A 15,369-nucleotide genomic window follows, 5' to 3' on the forward strand; every position below is an offset into this window, starting at 1 on the left:
GGGTAAATGGCGATAATTGGAGAAAGGATTTTAGTGCTATGAACTAGGACCAGAGATACCTTAGATATTTTTTCCTCTCCTCTAGGAACTCTGCTTTATGGGGAAAAGACAGAAATACAAATAAATATTTACAGAAGATGGTGAAAATCTCCAAAGTTGGGGTATCCATGACACATAGGCCCTGGCAGCTGGTAACTCCCAGCACAAGCGGTGGCAATGATGATGATGTTTGTATCCCTACCTTGGGTGAGACCCCTCTTATCTGTAACCTGCACAACACAACTGCCTCGTTATTACTTTCTCTTTTACCCATCTGGTAAAAGCTACTATTCTGTTTACATTGTGCTGTGATGTTTCTCATTGGCCTTGGGATCACATACAATCTCCTTGGCCTGATAAGCGTGATAAATGTGGTGTTCTCCTACATCTGGCCTTTACTTACTGCCCTGGCCTCACCTTGGGCAGTATAGCAATTTAAAACCCATGTGGAAATAGATAATGTAGGATTCCTAACCCATATCATATCCACAAATGAATTCTGTGTGGATTAAAGATCTAAGTATGACATTCAAATTTTCATATTTTTAGAAAAAAATATAGGAAACAATCTTTATGACCTTTTACATAGGAAATGGCTTTGAAATAAGACAAAATGAATACAAACCATAAAAGTAAAGATTGATATATTTGAATACTATCATTAGTAAGTTTATTAAAAAACATTATTAAAAATAAAAAGTTCAAAGACTGGAAGAAAACATTAACTAACAATGCAAATAATTAACAAAAGATCGATATCCATAATAAAAAGAACCCCAACATATTGATAAGAAAAACATAATAGCCTAACTGAAATAATTGACAAATGTAAGAGCAGAAATGTACAGGAGGAAAAAAGTTGAATACCAGATAAACCTGAAATGTGTATTCCATCTCACTAGTAATACATGAAATGGCATTTAAACATAATTCAATTCTAATGTATACCCATCAGATGTGCAAAAATGTCAGTTTGAAAATGTCAATTGTTGGAGTATGTGGAACAAAGAAAAACCCTTATTAATTAGTGTACCTACTTTGGAGAACAATTTGCTCATTGCTAGTAAAGTCGAAGAAGTGAAATATTTGTCAATAACTACTATGGTTGAAATGTTTATTCCCCATATAGGGATTCAATTTCTCTGTGTGTTTCTAAGGAAAGTCAAGCAGACCTCCACATAGACACTTGTGTAAAATGTAGATAGCAAACAGAGAAACACTGCGTGTACTAATCGGGGAAAAAGCCTCAACAGGAAAAATGGTTAAATAAACTGAGATGTTTTCTTAAAATTGAATAGATAAATAAAAGGTGATGTTTTATTAAAACTGAATAACATAAAATTGTGAAATTGAAGGAGCTAGAGTTCCCCCTTAAAAATGGATAAACATCACAGCATACATTTGAGTGAAAAAGCAATTTTCTGAAGAATACATAAATTGCAGTGCTGCATATGGAAATTAAAATGTAGTAAACATTGCTTTATATTGTTTGGGACAAACACATAGAGTAAAAGCATAAAATATTGATGGATATATAAAAACTGAATTTTGAATATTTGTTACTTGTGACAAGGACTGAGGCAAAGGAGTGCATTTATGGAGTTGTCAGGGCATCCGTTCTATTGGCAATGTGTTCTTTCTTGAGCCAGGTGTTTTAAAAAATTATTGTTTATATATTTTTACATATTACATACCTTCTCATAATTAAAAATAGATATAAAAGCTTCTTAAGGATTTTAGTGAAAATTAAAATAATTGTACACATCAATGAGCATAGAGTTAAACAAACACATGCAGAATAGACATCTAGGAAGTTTCTGATCGCTTCTCTTTTTTTGTTTATCTTAGAAGTAGGAATCACTTTCTTCTTCATCCTTTTCTTTTGTCTCTAACATACAGCCTGGATTCAAATTTGTGACTTCAGACCCAATCTGTCATCTAAGGTCAATTACTCTTAACCTCCTTGAGCCTTAATTTTCTCCAACTGAACAATAAGGAAAGAAATTTTGTTTATGCTACAAATTTAACTTTATGTCAGTTTAATCCAAATAAAATTCTTAGTGTAGACTCTGGCCCTGAATAAAGTTCACTAATCTGTCTGTTGTCATCAACCAGCTAAAAATCACACTGCTGGTTAATGGCACAGTTAAGTCTACTAAGATTAAGGGCTTTTAGAAATATTCATTATGTGTCATGCACTGTACCAAATTATGTTTTTAATATATGATCTCATTTAATATTCACAATTTAGGAATTGGGTGCTATTATCATCTAATTTTCAGATACAGAGATGGAGGTAAAATACCTAAATGATCCCAGAGATAAAGTGGAAGAATCTAGATACAAATCTAGTCTATTATAGTTGACTCCAAAGCCAAGTATTTAAATCATTAAGTTCTCTTGTCTGCGAGTTTTATGCTCCTTCTTGCATGGCACCCTGCTGGTGAGGTGGAAAATGAAATGTTGCCTCTTTTCATGGACCAATGAAGTCACTGGTCTTCTGTAAGAAGTGGTGTGGGTTATTTCTTTGCTTCTTCCTGAGAATTAATGCTCATTTTGTCCCCACTGAGTACTATTAATGCATGCAGAGATGATTACCAGTGTAGGCTATGTCCACTGGAGTTGGAATCAACCAGTTAGTAACAGCAGTGCTTTCACATAGAAGTCTGTTTGGAATGAAAATCTGATGGAAGCCCATGAAAAAAGTGTACATTCTTTGAAGGATTAAATCTTTTGCATATGACATACGCATGTGGAATTTTTTTTTTAATTTAAGTACATTTGCTTTTTTCTAAAACCTTGTTTTGGCTGTGTATAAGTAGCTCAGTGAAGAAAAATAAAACAATGAAACCACTTTCAAGTCAATAAAAGATCAACTGTTTTGTTTTTTTTTTTAACTTTCAACCAGGGATTGTTCTATACAGACTATATTTTTATCCTATGAAAAAAGTATCTTACATGGTTTGAAAAGCAGCAAAAAATTTTTTCAGAAGTGTATGCTTTTGTGTGTTGTAAGAAGGGTATATGTAAGAAAGGTGTTGTAGCATCCAGAATTGCTAGTCAGCATTTCCAAAGCCATATTTCATCAGAGTTCATAAATGTACTGGAAGCCACTGTTAGTAAGATAAGCAGACTATCAATCTTCCCACCACCCCAAATCACCATAGGTCCTACATCAGAAAAAACAAAATCCTTCTACATTTTATTGTTTAGATCTGCTCTGAAATTCTCTAGGTTAGAGTAGAATAATGCCATAAATATTAATAGAAAGAGACTCTATATATTAATAATCTCTTTGTTTTCAAGGTGCAAAGGACTAGTATTGAGTCCATGGTAACCGTGAGCTTAGGACAAGATGACTAGTTATGTCCAGATTATTTCTAATCTTCAGCTATGTGTAATGCTTCCAGTCTACTGGGTTTCACTAGCCTAGTAGTTTTTTTTTTTTTCCTGGATATTCAAAAATGTATCATGTGTTTTAACATTCTCTTGAATTTTCTTCTCCATATTGTGAAACATACTGGGTTGTTCTAGTCATCACTGCCTATTTTATAGTTGCAGTCATTCTCCAATGATGCATGTCAATGGGATGAGTGCAGTTCTGCTAGCACATAAATTCCTACCCCATCTCTGCACCATGTAGAGGTTTAAACATCTGATGACATGATACATTGCCATGCATCTTACTTATCTTCTTATTATTTAGAGACTTTGACAGTATAAATATATGTTTTTACTCTGCTTCACAGATATAAATCTTTGAGAGTATGTATTTTTAATGGTGTTCTTCTTTAGAAGCATTTTAGTTATACAAAATGGTTTCACTGAATTTATGAATTAAGAGCCCAATAGATTATTGGTTATGTGAAATTTATGAGCTCTCTGTTGAAGTTTAATTTGAATGAAGCTGGCTACCCAAGTCACATCAATTTTCAAATTCTCATCACTGGCATTCTAATGAACAAATCTTAACTTATTTGTCTGTTATTGTTTGTTGTTTTTATCATGCCTACTAACGAGATTAGTACCAGAGAGGCACCACATGAATCATTCTTTCACCAGTCTGTGTTTCAGAGTATTGACTGAGCAATGAGATACAGCAAGAAATGAGACAAAGTCCCTACAATTATGGAAGTTCTGTATTTGTGAAGAAATAAGGCATCTGACACGTAATGACATTTATTTTTCCTTAGCTACTTTAAATGAAAAAGCGAGCTCATTGCTTTCCAAACAACAAAAGTTGTACCACACACAGATCAGGATTTCTTAGCTGCATTTAATGATTTAAACATAGAATCTCTTTCCAGTGTACCCAAAAGGAGATGATAAGGAACTTAACCTCACAATTTCACAGCTGGGCAGTAGCGTGTTAAAATTCTAATTGAAAGGGCTGGACTGTTGTTCATGGTCTTGAATGTATCAAAGAGCTACAGAATAGATGGGAACATTGCTGTTTATTTATTTGATTGCTGGGCTAAATTTCATACTGGATGCCAAACATACAGAAATGAACATGGCACATTCATGACCATCAAAAAGTTTACAGCCACTGTGAAAAAAACTGCTGTAGTACATTATTGTTAGTACACTTTTCAGTCAATTAGTTCTGAGCTAAGTATATGCTGCTCAAGCTAAGTATGTGCTACTTGAGTAGCTCAAGTGATAGAATAAAACTGTTGATGATGGGCAAGGACAATACTGATTTTCTTCATCTAATGTTTTTGCTATGCTACAAGTCATAAGGGGCCAGTGACTGTTGTAACTATGAGTAACTTTACTTTCTTAAATGATTAAGTGTGATATCAGACACCTGTGCTACTTCAGGATTTTATGGATAATCTGTAACTTTGCAGTGATGCAAATCTGGTTTATTGCACTGGAATAAAGCATTAAACATATCAGGAATCTGGACTCTAATATGATTTGAAAGTGATACTTCATAAATCTAACTTTTTAAACTGCCATTTTAAATGAATTCATTATTTATATGACATATTACAAGGGTTATTAATAGAGTCAAAACTTCTGTAATGAAAACATAAAATTATGCAAGACAGGTAATAATGTGGAAATAATGAACACATTTTCAGGTCCGAGATAGAAATTTCACATTGTAGGAGAGTTTCAGAATTCCTGGGTCACAAAACGTTGATCTGAGTTGTGAAATATTAGCAGGGACAATTATAACATTTCTTTAAAAGGAGGTGTATTGTATAACTGTGTCAGCGGTTAATTTCTTGAATATTTGCAGATTTGTGCCAGAATAGACCACGATTCCAAAAAACCCCAATGATTGTGGTCCTTGGAATTACTCATCTAAATTAAAAGAAATGAATTCGAGCATCTCTGTATGAGTAAAGACGTTCATTGTACTTTGCCATTTCTTTATGGAAAAAAGACGAAACTATAAGAGCGTATTTCCTATCTTTTCTCCTCTGTTTTCCAAGGGAGATAAAGTTATGTCCCCTCTCCATTCACACTTCAAGCATCAAACCATTAATTAGAAGAAGAAAGAGTTTGAACCGATAGTGTTGCCTCTGAAATATATTTGGTGGAATTTTTTCCCTAGATTCTTAAACAGCTCCCTCCCTCACAACCCAAACCACTAGCATTGTGTACGTAAAAGCTTCACCTACCAGAGATGACAATATACTAAAAGTATATTTATTATATAGATCAGAAACCATTATAGTGCTCAATGTTAATTTTCAACTCTTTAGAGGAATGTGGTTTAAAATATACGGCATCCCGTATGTGAAAAATATAACTATTTCAATTTACTTTCCTACTTTTGCTATAATGATAATTTTTAGTATTTAAGCATCATTAACATCATGTTAATGGCTGCAGAATATTATATGTACAAACCATAATTTAACCAATATCCTATTCCTGGGCATTTAGGTTATTACCAAGATTTTGTCACCATAAATTACCCTGCGGTGAAACAAGATACATAACAAATGTACTCTTTCATTCATTCTCTGAGTCATTTTTTTTAATCCTCTGATATAATAGAAATCTCAAACAGAACATTCTGGCAGGATGAGATGTCTAGGTCTCAGTATAATAGAATTAAAACTTAGATTAGTGTCTCACTCAGTCCAAGTTGAGCAACATTTATACTTCTAACAGAAAAATATATTATTTACCCATTTATTCATTGAAAAAATATTCAATGCTGATTATGTGCCACTCTTTTTAGTCACTTGAGATATATCGGTGAAGAAAAATGGACAAACATTCTTGTTTTCCTGGAGGTCTTTTATTTTCAGAGACTATTGCCTTATGGAGTTTCCTGATTGATAAATGTGACATATGGCCCCTGACCACACTCCACGGCATATCATGTATTTGTATCAGGATACGGTATCATTCCATTGCATTATGTTGGGATGGGAAACAATCACTAAGGAGCTCTTTTAGTGGCAGGTCGCCAAGAACTTGGGGAGGAATAATAGTAATTTAAATGTTCCACATACTCCTCATTGTAAAAGTGCTCCATATTTAGGATTGTAACGTAATATAGTCCCCATATTCTATGTGCAAGATGTCAGTAGAAATTTGCTTTAAAAGGTAAAAATTTGGGCTTTGCCATTTTACACTGAGCCTGATGCTTTGCATAAATGGATTTCACCACGTAGTGGCTGTATAATAACAATTTAGATTGAAGCTCTGAAGGAAAAAATGTCAGCTATTAAAGTAAATCCTAATTTTTAGAGCTAGATCCTAAGTATAAAATCAGTATTGTTGCATTTGTTTTTTAAAAATGGTTTCATAATCTTAAACATGCAAAATAATTTTAATGATTGAGCAATATTTTGCAAATATTCTGTCTTGACTTTCATTATATGCCATTTTAAAACTGGGCTGACATAATATTTATGTTATGCGGCAACACAAAAATCAGATGCCTATTATTTCAGGGATGGCAATTATGTTAATCATAATAGACAGCAAATAAAATCTGCAGGCATTTATTTGATACCTAAATAGTAGGTGGTTGGGAAAACACACAGAAATATTGGTACCTGCCCTCAAAAAAGCTCACAGATGAATTGGTAAAATACAATATAATAATAGAAAAATTAAAGATATAAAGAATAATTATATAACAGTTCCAGAAAAGAATTAAGGCTCTATAATAAGTAAGTACATTATCATTATAGGATATGGTTGGTACAGGGTATTCACCAATATTTTTTTCAGTTGCTAAAGAGAGAAATCATATTCAAATTGTCTAGCAGGCCAAGGAATTCCAGAGATTCATCTACCTTCAAGTATGTTTGGATCCAGGGACTCAATCAGTATTCAAGGAGATGTGTTTCTCTGTTTTCCTCCATTCTGTGTTCATCATCATGCGGGCTCTTTCTACAAGGTGGCAGATGTATACAGGCAGCTTGTTATTTACATTATGCCATATTTGGGCTAACAATTAGCAACTCCAGAAGAAAAATAACTCCTGTTTTTCAATAGTTCCAACCAAAGTCCTGGGATTCCTTTAACTGATCCACATTTGGTGATATATTTAACTTTGAACAAATGAATATCACTCTTGATTTTGCAGGCTTGGATCAAAGGTCAAACTTTATAGCTAAAGGATTAATAACCTTCATGGGAACCATGGTGAGATGATGAGGGAAAGGGTGGTTCCCTATGGGACAAGTTGCTCTTAACCCAAAAAAGAGGGAATGGCTATTGAGCAGGAAAATACAGATGCCTAGTACCTTATATTTTTTCATTTAATCCTTGCAACCAAACTCTGAACTAGAAATTATTTTCTCCATTTAGAGGTAAAGACATTGAAGGGGTCAAAGAGTGTAGATAACTTTCACAAAGTCATAATACTAATAGGTGGTGAATATGAGATTCAAATTTTGTCTGACTTCATAGCCCATGCTTTAAATGCCATACGACACTGCTTTCACTGTAATTTTTATACTGGTGACTGACAAACAGAGGTGCAGTCAAATGTTCCAAATCTCTTACTCAGCCTCGACTTTTCTGCAAAGGTTCAGGTCAGAACACCTTTCCCCGATAGTCCTTGGTTCTTCTCATTTTGTCCTGCTTTGGGCTTGACAGATTCTGTTGAGAATTTTAGTGTCCTACAATAAATGCAAGACAATAGAACTGCATGATCAAGCAGCTTATCTTCTTCTTGGCTTTGTTCTCACACAGAGCTCCTTGACTTGAATATACTGAGCACAGAGATTTTTCTTTGTTTGACTCTGCATCTCTAGTGCCTAATACAGTGCCTGGCATGGGGTAAGCATTCACCAATATGCTTGGGAAAAATAAAATGAAAATATTTCTGATCTACATAAAAGTAAAGTTAATTATGTCCTTGAACCTAGGCACACCACACTGATAGACCTGGTGTCAGTCTCAGATCTGCCTTTTGTTTCAACGTGCTACTTTAAGAAAAGCTTCTTTTTTTATAGAATGTCTGTTTTTCCTTTGGGTAGATGCCCAGTAATGGGATTGCTGGATCAAATGGTCGTTCTACTTGTAGCTCTTTGAGGTATCCCCATGTTACTTTCCACAGAGGTTGTACTAGTTTGCAGTCCCACCAGCAGTGTATGAGTGTACCTGTCTCTCCACATTCATGCCAACATTTATTGTTTTGGGACTTTTTGATAAAAGCTATTCTCACTGGAGTTAAATGATATCTCATTGTGGTTTTGATTTGCATTTCCCTGATGATTAGAGATGTTGAGCATTTTTTTGTTTGTTTGTTGGACATTAGTCTATCTTCTTTTGAAAAGTTTCTGTCCATGTCATGTGCCCACTTTTTGAGAGGGTTATTTGATTTTTTTTCTTGCTGATTTTCCTGAGTTCTATATAGGTTCTAGTTATCTAGTTATCAGCCCTTTATTGGATGTGTAGCATGCAAATATTTTCTCCTTTTCTGTAGGTTGTCTGTTTGCTCTTGTGATAGTTTCTTTGGCTGTGCAGAAGCTTTTTAATTTGATCAGGTCCAATTTATTTATTTTTGCTGTTGCTATGATTGCCTTTGCCATCTTCTTCACCTAGATCTGCATTGAAATGTTTATAGCAGCATAATTCACAATTGCAAAGACATGGAAACAACCCAAGTGCCCATCAATAAGTGAGTGGATTCATAAAATGTGTATGTATACCATAGAGTTCTAGTCAGCCACAAAAAAACATTGGTGGTATAACACCTCTTATATTATCTTAGATAGAGCTGGAGTCCATTATAAGTGAAGTATCCCAAGAATGGAAAAACAGGCACCACATGTACTCACCATCAAACTGGTATTAACCGATAAACAATTAAGTGCATATATAGTAGTAACATTCACTGGGTGTCAGGCAGGTGGGAGAGGGGAGGAGGGAATGGATATGCTTACACCTAATGCATGTGGTGTGCATCATCTAGAGGATGGACATGCTTGAAGCTCTGACTTGGGTGGGGCAAAGGCAATATATGTAGCTTAAACATTTGTACCCCCACAACATGCTGAAATAAAAAAAAATTAAAAAAAAGAAAAGCTGCTTTTAACTCACTAATCAACTTTCACCAGTACTCTAACTTCTTTCTTCTCAAAGATAATTCTGTATTATGTATTAATATAAAATGATTCAAACTGTTGAAGAGTTACTATGGTAAATGATTTATCAAAATTTTATTCAACTATTATGTTAGTTGAGATATGTTCAATTGCAGTTGACAGAAACCCAGTTGAAAGTGGCTTAGGTAAGAGAGAGGGGAAAAGGGGTGATTAAAGAAAAGAGAAAAAGTAGAAATTTATTAGCTTGTGTAATTTAAAAGTTCAAGGGTAAATGGTTTTAAGTAAGGCTAGATAAAAGCATAGTTTCAGTGTTGTCTCTGAATCTTAGTTTTGCTTTCCTTCATATTGGATCATTCTTGGGCAGGATTTCCCTTTGAGACTATAAAATGAATAGCATCATCTCCAGGTTTTTATTCTACCAACTTAGTAACCCCAGTGGGAAGTGAGCTTCAATTAATGTTCCAGAAGAAGACCAGGGGTTGGATGCCATTCACCTGCTTTGATCACAGTCCCTTCCCTGAATTAGTCATGGGGTCTGGGGTAGGTATAATTCTTTGATAGGCCACATCTATATCTTTTTACTTTTCTAGGAATAGAAGACAGTATCAATTCCAACTAAACCACATGGACTCAGAGCAGAGAAGCAGTGGCCTCCAAAATGATAATGGGGTGTTGTTAGTTGAAGAAAACTGAATAGATGCTAGATTGGCAAAGATATAGGATGGCTATACACAGTCTCAAGGGTTTCTCCCAACTTTTGTGTAAAAAGAAAATTTAAAATAGTATTTTGATATACTAATGTCAACAAAATTAGAAATCATTATCATTTCTGGTATACAGATGCTCCTTGACTTACAGTGGAGTTATTCCCAAATAAACCCATGGTAAGCTGAAAATATCATAACTCAAAAATGCATTTAATATATCTAACCTACTGAACATCATAGCTTAGCCTAGCCTACTTTAAGTGTGCCTATAGTTGGACAAAAAGCATCTAACAGAAAGCCTATTTTATAATAAAGTGTTGAATATCTCATGTAATTTATTGAATACCATGCATTAAGTTGTACTCACGATGGTTTTTACCATTGTGAAGTTGAAACATCATAAGTCAAACCACTCTAAGTCAGAGAGGGTCTGTAATCCAAAGCCAGATGCTTATATTATCTGTATTGCTGCCAAAATTATAAAAATGTGTGTATATGTACACACTTATATTTCCTTTATTCTAGAACCTAGGAAGGCACTTAAAGCAAGAATCTTATATTTTAAAATGCAGATTTAAATAACATTGTAAAGTAATTTGAAGGGAAAAATTCAATCATATTTTTATGACATAACAAATACACTAAAAAAAATGCACAGATAGCAATTTACTACAGATAATCAGTCATCATTTCTGAGTCTTTTGAAAAGGATCAGTTTGTTAACATCCCCCACCAAGATTAATATGTCTTTGTCCTAAAATAAGGGCTGGCCAAACTCCTAACAAACCATGTTTTCCTACAACAGATGTCAGGAGATCACAAACCGGAGACATTAGAATAGATTTATTTAATGTGTAACATGGAGGAGATGAGAAATCAGAAGCGGCTGGAAGGTTTTTATATCCTGTTCACCTGAAATAAATGCAACTCATGATAAATTTTCTTCCTTTTCACTGAGAGGCAAGAGACTTTCAAGCTATTGTCAAGGCACAAACTAGCCGGGAAGCTCAGCCCTGGTCCAGAACTCTGCTGCGTAGCGTGAACATACTGACAGTGGGGGTGACTTGAGATCATAGAACACAGATATCAATAAATAATAAAAGATAAAGTTAGATCAAGACCTCTCACAGAGCTGGAGTTCAACTGATTTAACCAGGCAGAAGAGAAATGTATTTTTAGTTTCAAAGCTAATTCATATATTTCTTAACAACTGCTGTAGTGTGGAAAAATGGCTGGGAATCAAAGGGGCTTCTAACACAAAGGGCTGCATGAATAATCCAACAACTGACCAGAGTTACACAGGAAAGAATTAAACTGTCATGATAGATGACACAGAAGGAGAATCTGTAACAATTTTTATATGCTGGAGAAGTGAAAAGATTTACCCTTCCTCCAACCCTTCAAATTTAATACCTAAACTTAGTTTTTTTTTCCTAAGTTAAATCTCGGGCAAGCAATGCATAAGTCATGGATGGATGTGTGTGTGTGGGGGGGGGGTGTGTGTAGATACATAAACCATGTTGATGCTATAAGGAATAATGTGCTTGAAAATTCTAAATAAATATGTAGTTTACAGGCACACAAAGATTAATCAAGACTTTTTCAGTTGCAAGTGATAAAAGCCCAACTCAAACTTCTTTATGGAAAAAAGGAAAGAGGGGCAGGCTCTAATGGCGATGAGGGGAAATCAAGGCGATAATGCAGGCTGTAGGCGATGCAGGACACAGAGAGTCAAACCCTGGCATCAGTTTTATTCTCTCTCTTCTCTGCTTCCCCCGAGGTTACTCTATTTTTCAGATCTCTCTTCATGATTGCACAAACTTTACAAGCTGTGAATGTCTATTCTTACATGTCATAATTCCAAGAACCCTCTCCTCCTTAGTGGCTGCATATAATTATTTAAAAAGGAACATTGCTTGGTACTGCTTGAAGGGCTTATTCTGTTTTGCTAGTTTTTATTAGGTACTCCAATTAGCTAGTCTGGATTAGATGCACATTCCTATGGCTGGGAAGTAAGGACCTGGATATACAGACTTATAAATAGCACAGGGGATAGAGGAGACATGGCTCTTATAAGGAAGGGACACAAAGCCAATTTAAAATAATAATAATAATAATGATAAGAGCACCTGATGTCAACTCTTGATTCTTTAACCAGTTTATAACTTATATTTTATAGGCATAAATATTGAGAGACAGAGAGAAGAGCATCTTCTCATTGATGATTTTGGCAAATTTGCATTTCTAAATCAGTTTGGGCTCCCTTGAATTATAATACCCTGGTTGAGATGTCAGAATATACTGACAGCAGCCCGTGAACTGATAAGATGTAGGCTTCTGCTGGGACTTTGTAATGAGGTCAAAGCTGAAACCAACTTACAGTTTTGAAGTTAAGAAGATGAAACAACTCCTTTGACCCAGAATGGGATTCATAGAAGGAACCACAGTATTGATTCTCCTCTGTGAATGGAGAAACTTAAATAACTTCTTAATTTATCCCATTTCTGACTTCTGTGTTCTCTGTGTACAGTTGCCTTCTATAGTATATACAGTTAATAGATGGTAAGAGACACCCAGATACGGAAACAAGACGATACACTGACAAAAAGAAGTTTATTATTTTTATTATTTAATATTAAAGATGTTAGGTATCATTCTAGGCATGGTAAGACATTATCTCTTTATGATCCCCTGCAGAAGGTATTTTAACACCATATTACCAATAAGAAAGCTGAATCGTAGATAAATCACCTTTCCCCAGGGCCAAACTGGAAAAAGCTGGGACTCCAGGCTTGGTCTGTCTGATTCTAAACCCCACCATCTGCAATCCCAAATGATAAGTTTCAGTGACTCTGCTTAGAAATAACCAGTGATGAACCTTTCAACCAGTGTTTTATTCTGGCAAAGGTATAAAATATGTGCAGGTGAATGTCCTCAATAATGGGGAAAAGCACATTATTTTCAGAGCTTCAAGAACAAATCCAAATAAAGAGAAAACTTAGTGTGGAATAATAACACACAGCACTTTCATCAATGGTTTGTGATTATTTTGATTTTGTGAATCCATTTTGGGGGACCAGAAAAGCAAAATGATGGCCAATAATTGGGAAATCAATAGTTTCACAGCACAGTTAGTAAGTTGCCCTAAAATTAGCTCTTAATCAACCAGAACACATTTTGATTGGCAAAGTGACAGCCAAAATTTAATGGTGATCTTCTCTCTATGGCAAAATGAATAGCCATAGATTCAATGTTGAAGGCTTTCCATAGCATCTGGTTGGATCAACTGCTTATTATTAATTATTTCTAAATTATTACTGGTCTTAATCTCTCTATAATCTCAGATTGTTCTTCAATGGCATTTGATAAGTCTGATTGCTGAGAAGAACATATTAACTCATGAAGCAGGTCACTCCATTTTTGGTTTGACGATTCTGATGAAAATGAAGTTTTCCTAAAATTGAAAACAGAAAACCATGTATTTATGTCTACCTCTTACCAGGACCACATGGAATCTTTGTCAGGGTTGATCTTTTAGAGGTGTTGCCCGGGTTCTTTGGCTCCTGCTTGAAAGAATGACAAGCCAGGCTGTTGCGACAGTGATGACAGACACTTAACACTTCCAGACAAGCAGCTTTCATTGCAAGCTTCTTGGCACAGGAGTATAAAGCAAAAGGTCGTTTCCTGAGGAGAAATGGGTCTATCTCCATGAGTGGAGAAGACCCTGAGGTTTTACCACACTTCTGCTTTTATGGCTGTGCCTTATGATGTGCTAAATGCGGGGGTGGGATATTCATCACCTTTCTGGGGAAAAGGGTGGAGAATTCTTAGAACTCTGGGTCCTTCCAGGGGTTGCCACAGAATTTGTAAACTGTCATGGCACTAGTGGGTGTGATTTTTACCACGTTAATGTCTGTTAATGAGGAAAAGGTCACCTTTTGACATGAGTTACTAAGGTTCTGGGCATGGTCCTGGCCAGGAATAGTCTTTTAACTGCAAGTTTCTGCCTCTGTTGCAGATTAGGTTCTAAATGCTCCTTGGTCTCCTTCTTTTTGCCCCTCCCCTTTTCCTGTGGTTAACGCTGCCCACCTGTACCTGTTCCTTAACACTCTTAACTTGACTCTTCAGAAATGAGTTATAATTTTCAGTGATTTTAAAAAATTATCTTTGAAATTAAAGATATGCTGTCTAAATTCTTAGGTTACTGTGGACCGATAATATTCCTTTTAGACCTAGGACCTACACAAATGTAAATTAAGAAAATGATTATTTAACTTCCTCAGCTAAAATATATTTGTGGGTTTACTCCCAGCCAGGTACTTTCCAATACTTTACAGGAATTTTCTTACATAATCTCCATAGCAGCTTTGTGATTTATTAATACCATTACGATTTGATTTCTACAGAAAAATAAACTAAGACCTAGAGAGATTAAGTAGCCCTAATTACACAGCTAATAACTGGATGCTAAAGTATTCAAGTCAAGTCCATCGAACTCCATAATGTGGGCTTTATTCACTGGACTGCTCTGCTTCCTCCTTGACTCTGAGCCACGCAGAGGCAGGGTCTATAATTTATCGATTGCAGTATCCCAATGATTAATAAGGTACCTGCTATGACAGTAGCTCAAATGTCTATTTAATTGAATCAAACTATAAGTTTTCAAGAAATATCCATCTGAATCTTGCCTTGTATCAAAAGTGGCTGTCAGTAAATTGAATTTAACCCTTCAGTACTATCAGTGTTCGGTTTATAGATATTTCTATTACTTCTTTAATCTCTGTTTGCCTTTTTTTTCTGTGGAATACTCCAGAAGTCTTTGGGATATTGTAAGCACATATTTATTTTGGAATAATTAGAATATTTTGGAAACCTCAGATAATATAGTTTTAGTTTCTTTTTATGTCACCTCTATATATTTGTTCTTGCTTACATTTTCTTCTAAATGGAAACATACTACGGTTATAACTTGAAAAAGGAAATAAATTTACCCAAAAAATTCCCTAAAGGGACTTTAATCATTGTCATTGCTCATCTAGAAGCATTGCCTTTTCATCAAAAGACTTCATAAGGTAATGAACAATTAC

This window comes from Lemur catta, chromosome 5 (assembly GCF_020740605.2).
Source record: "Lemur catta isolate mLemCat1 chromosome 5, mLemCat1.pri, whole genome shotgun sequence".
Taxonomy (NCBI): domain Eukaryota; kingdom Metazoa; phylum Chordata; class Mammalia; order Primates; family Lemuridae; genus Lemur; species Lemur catta.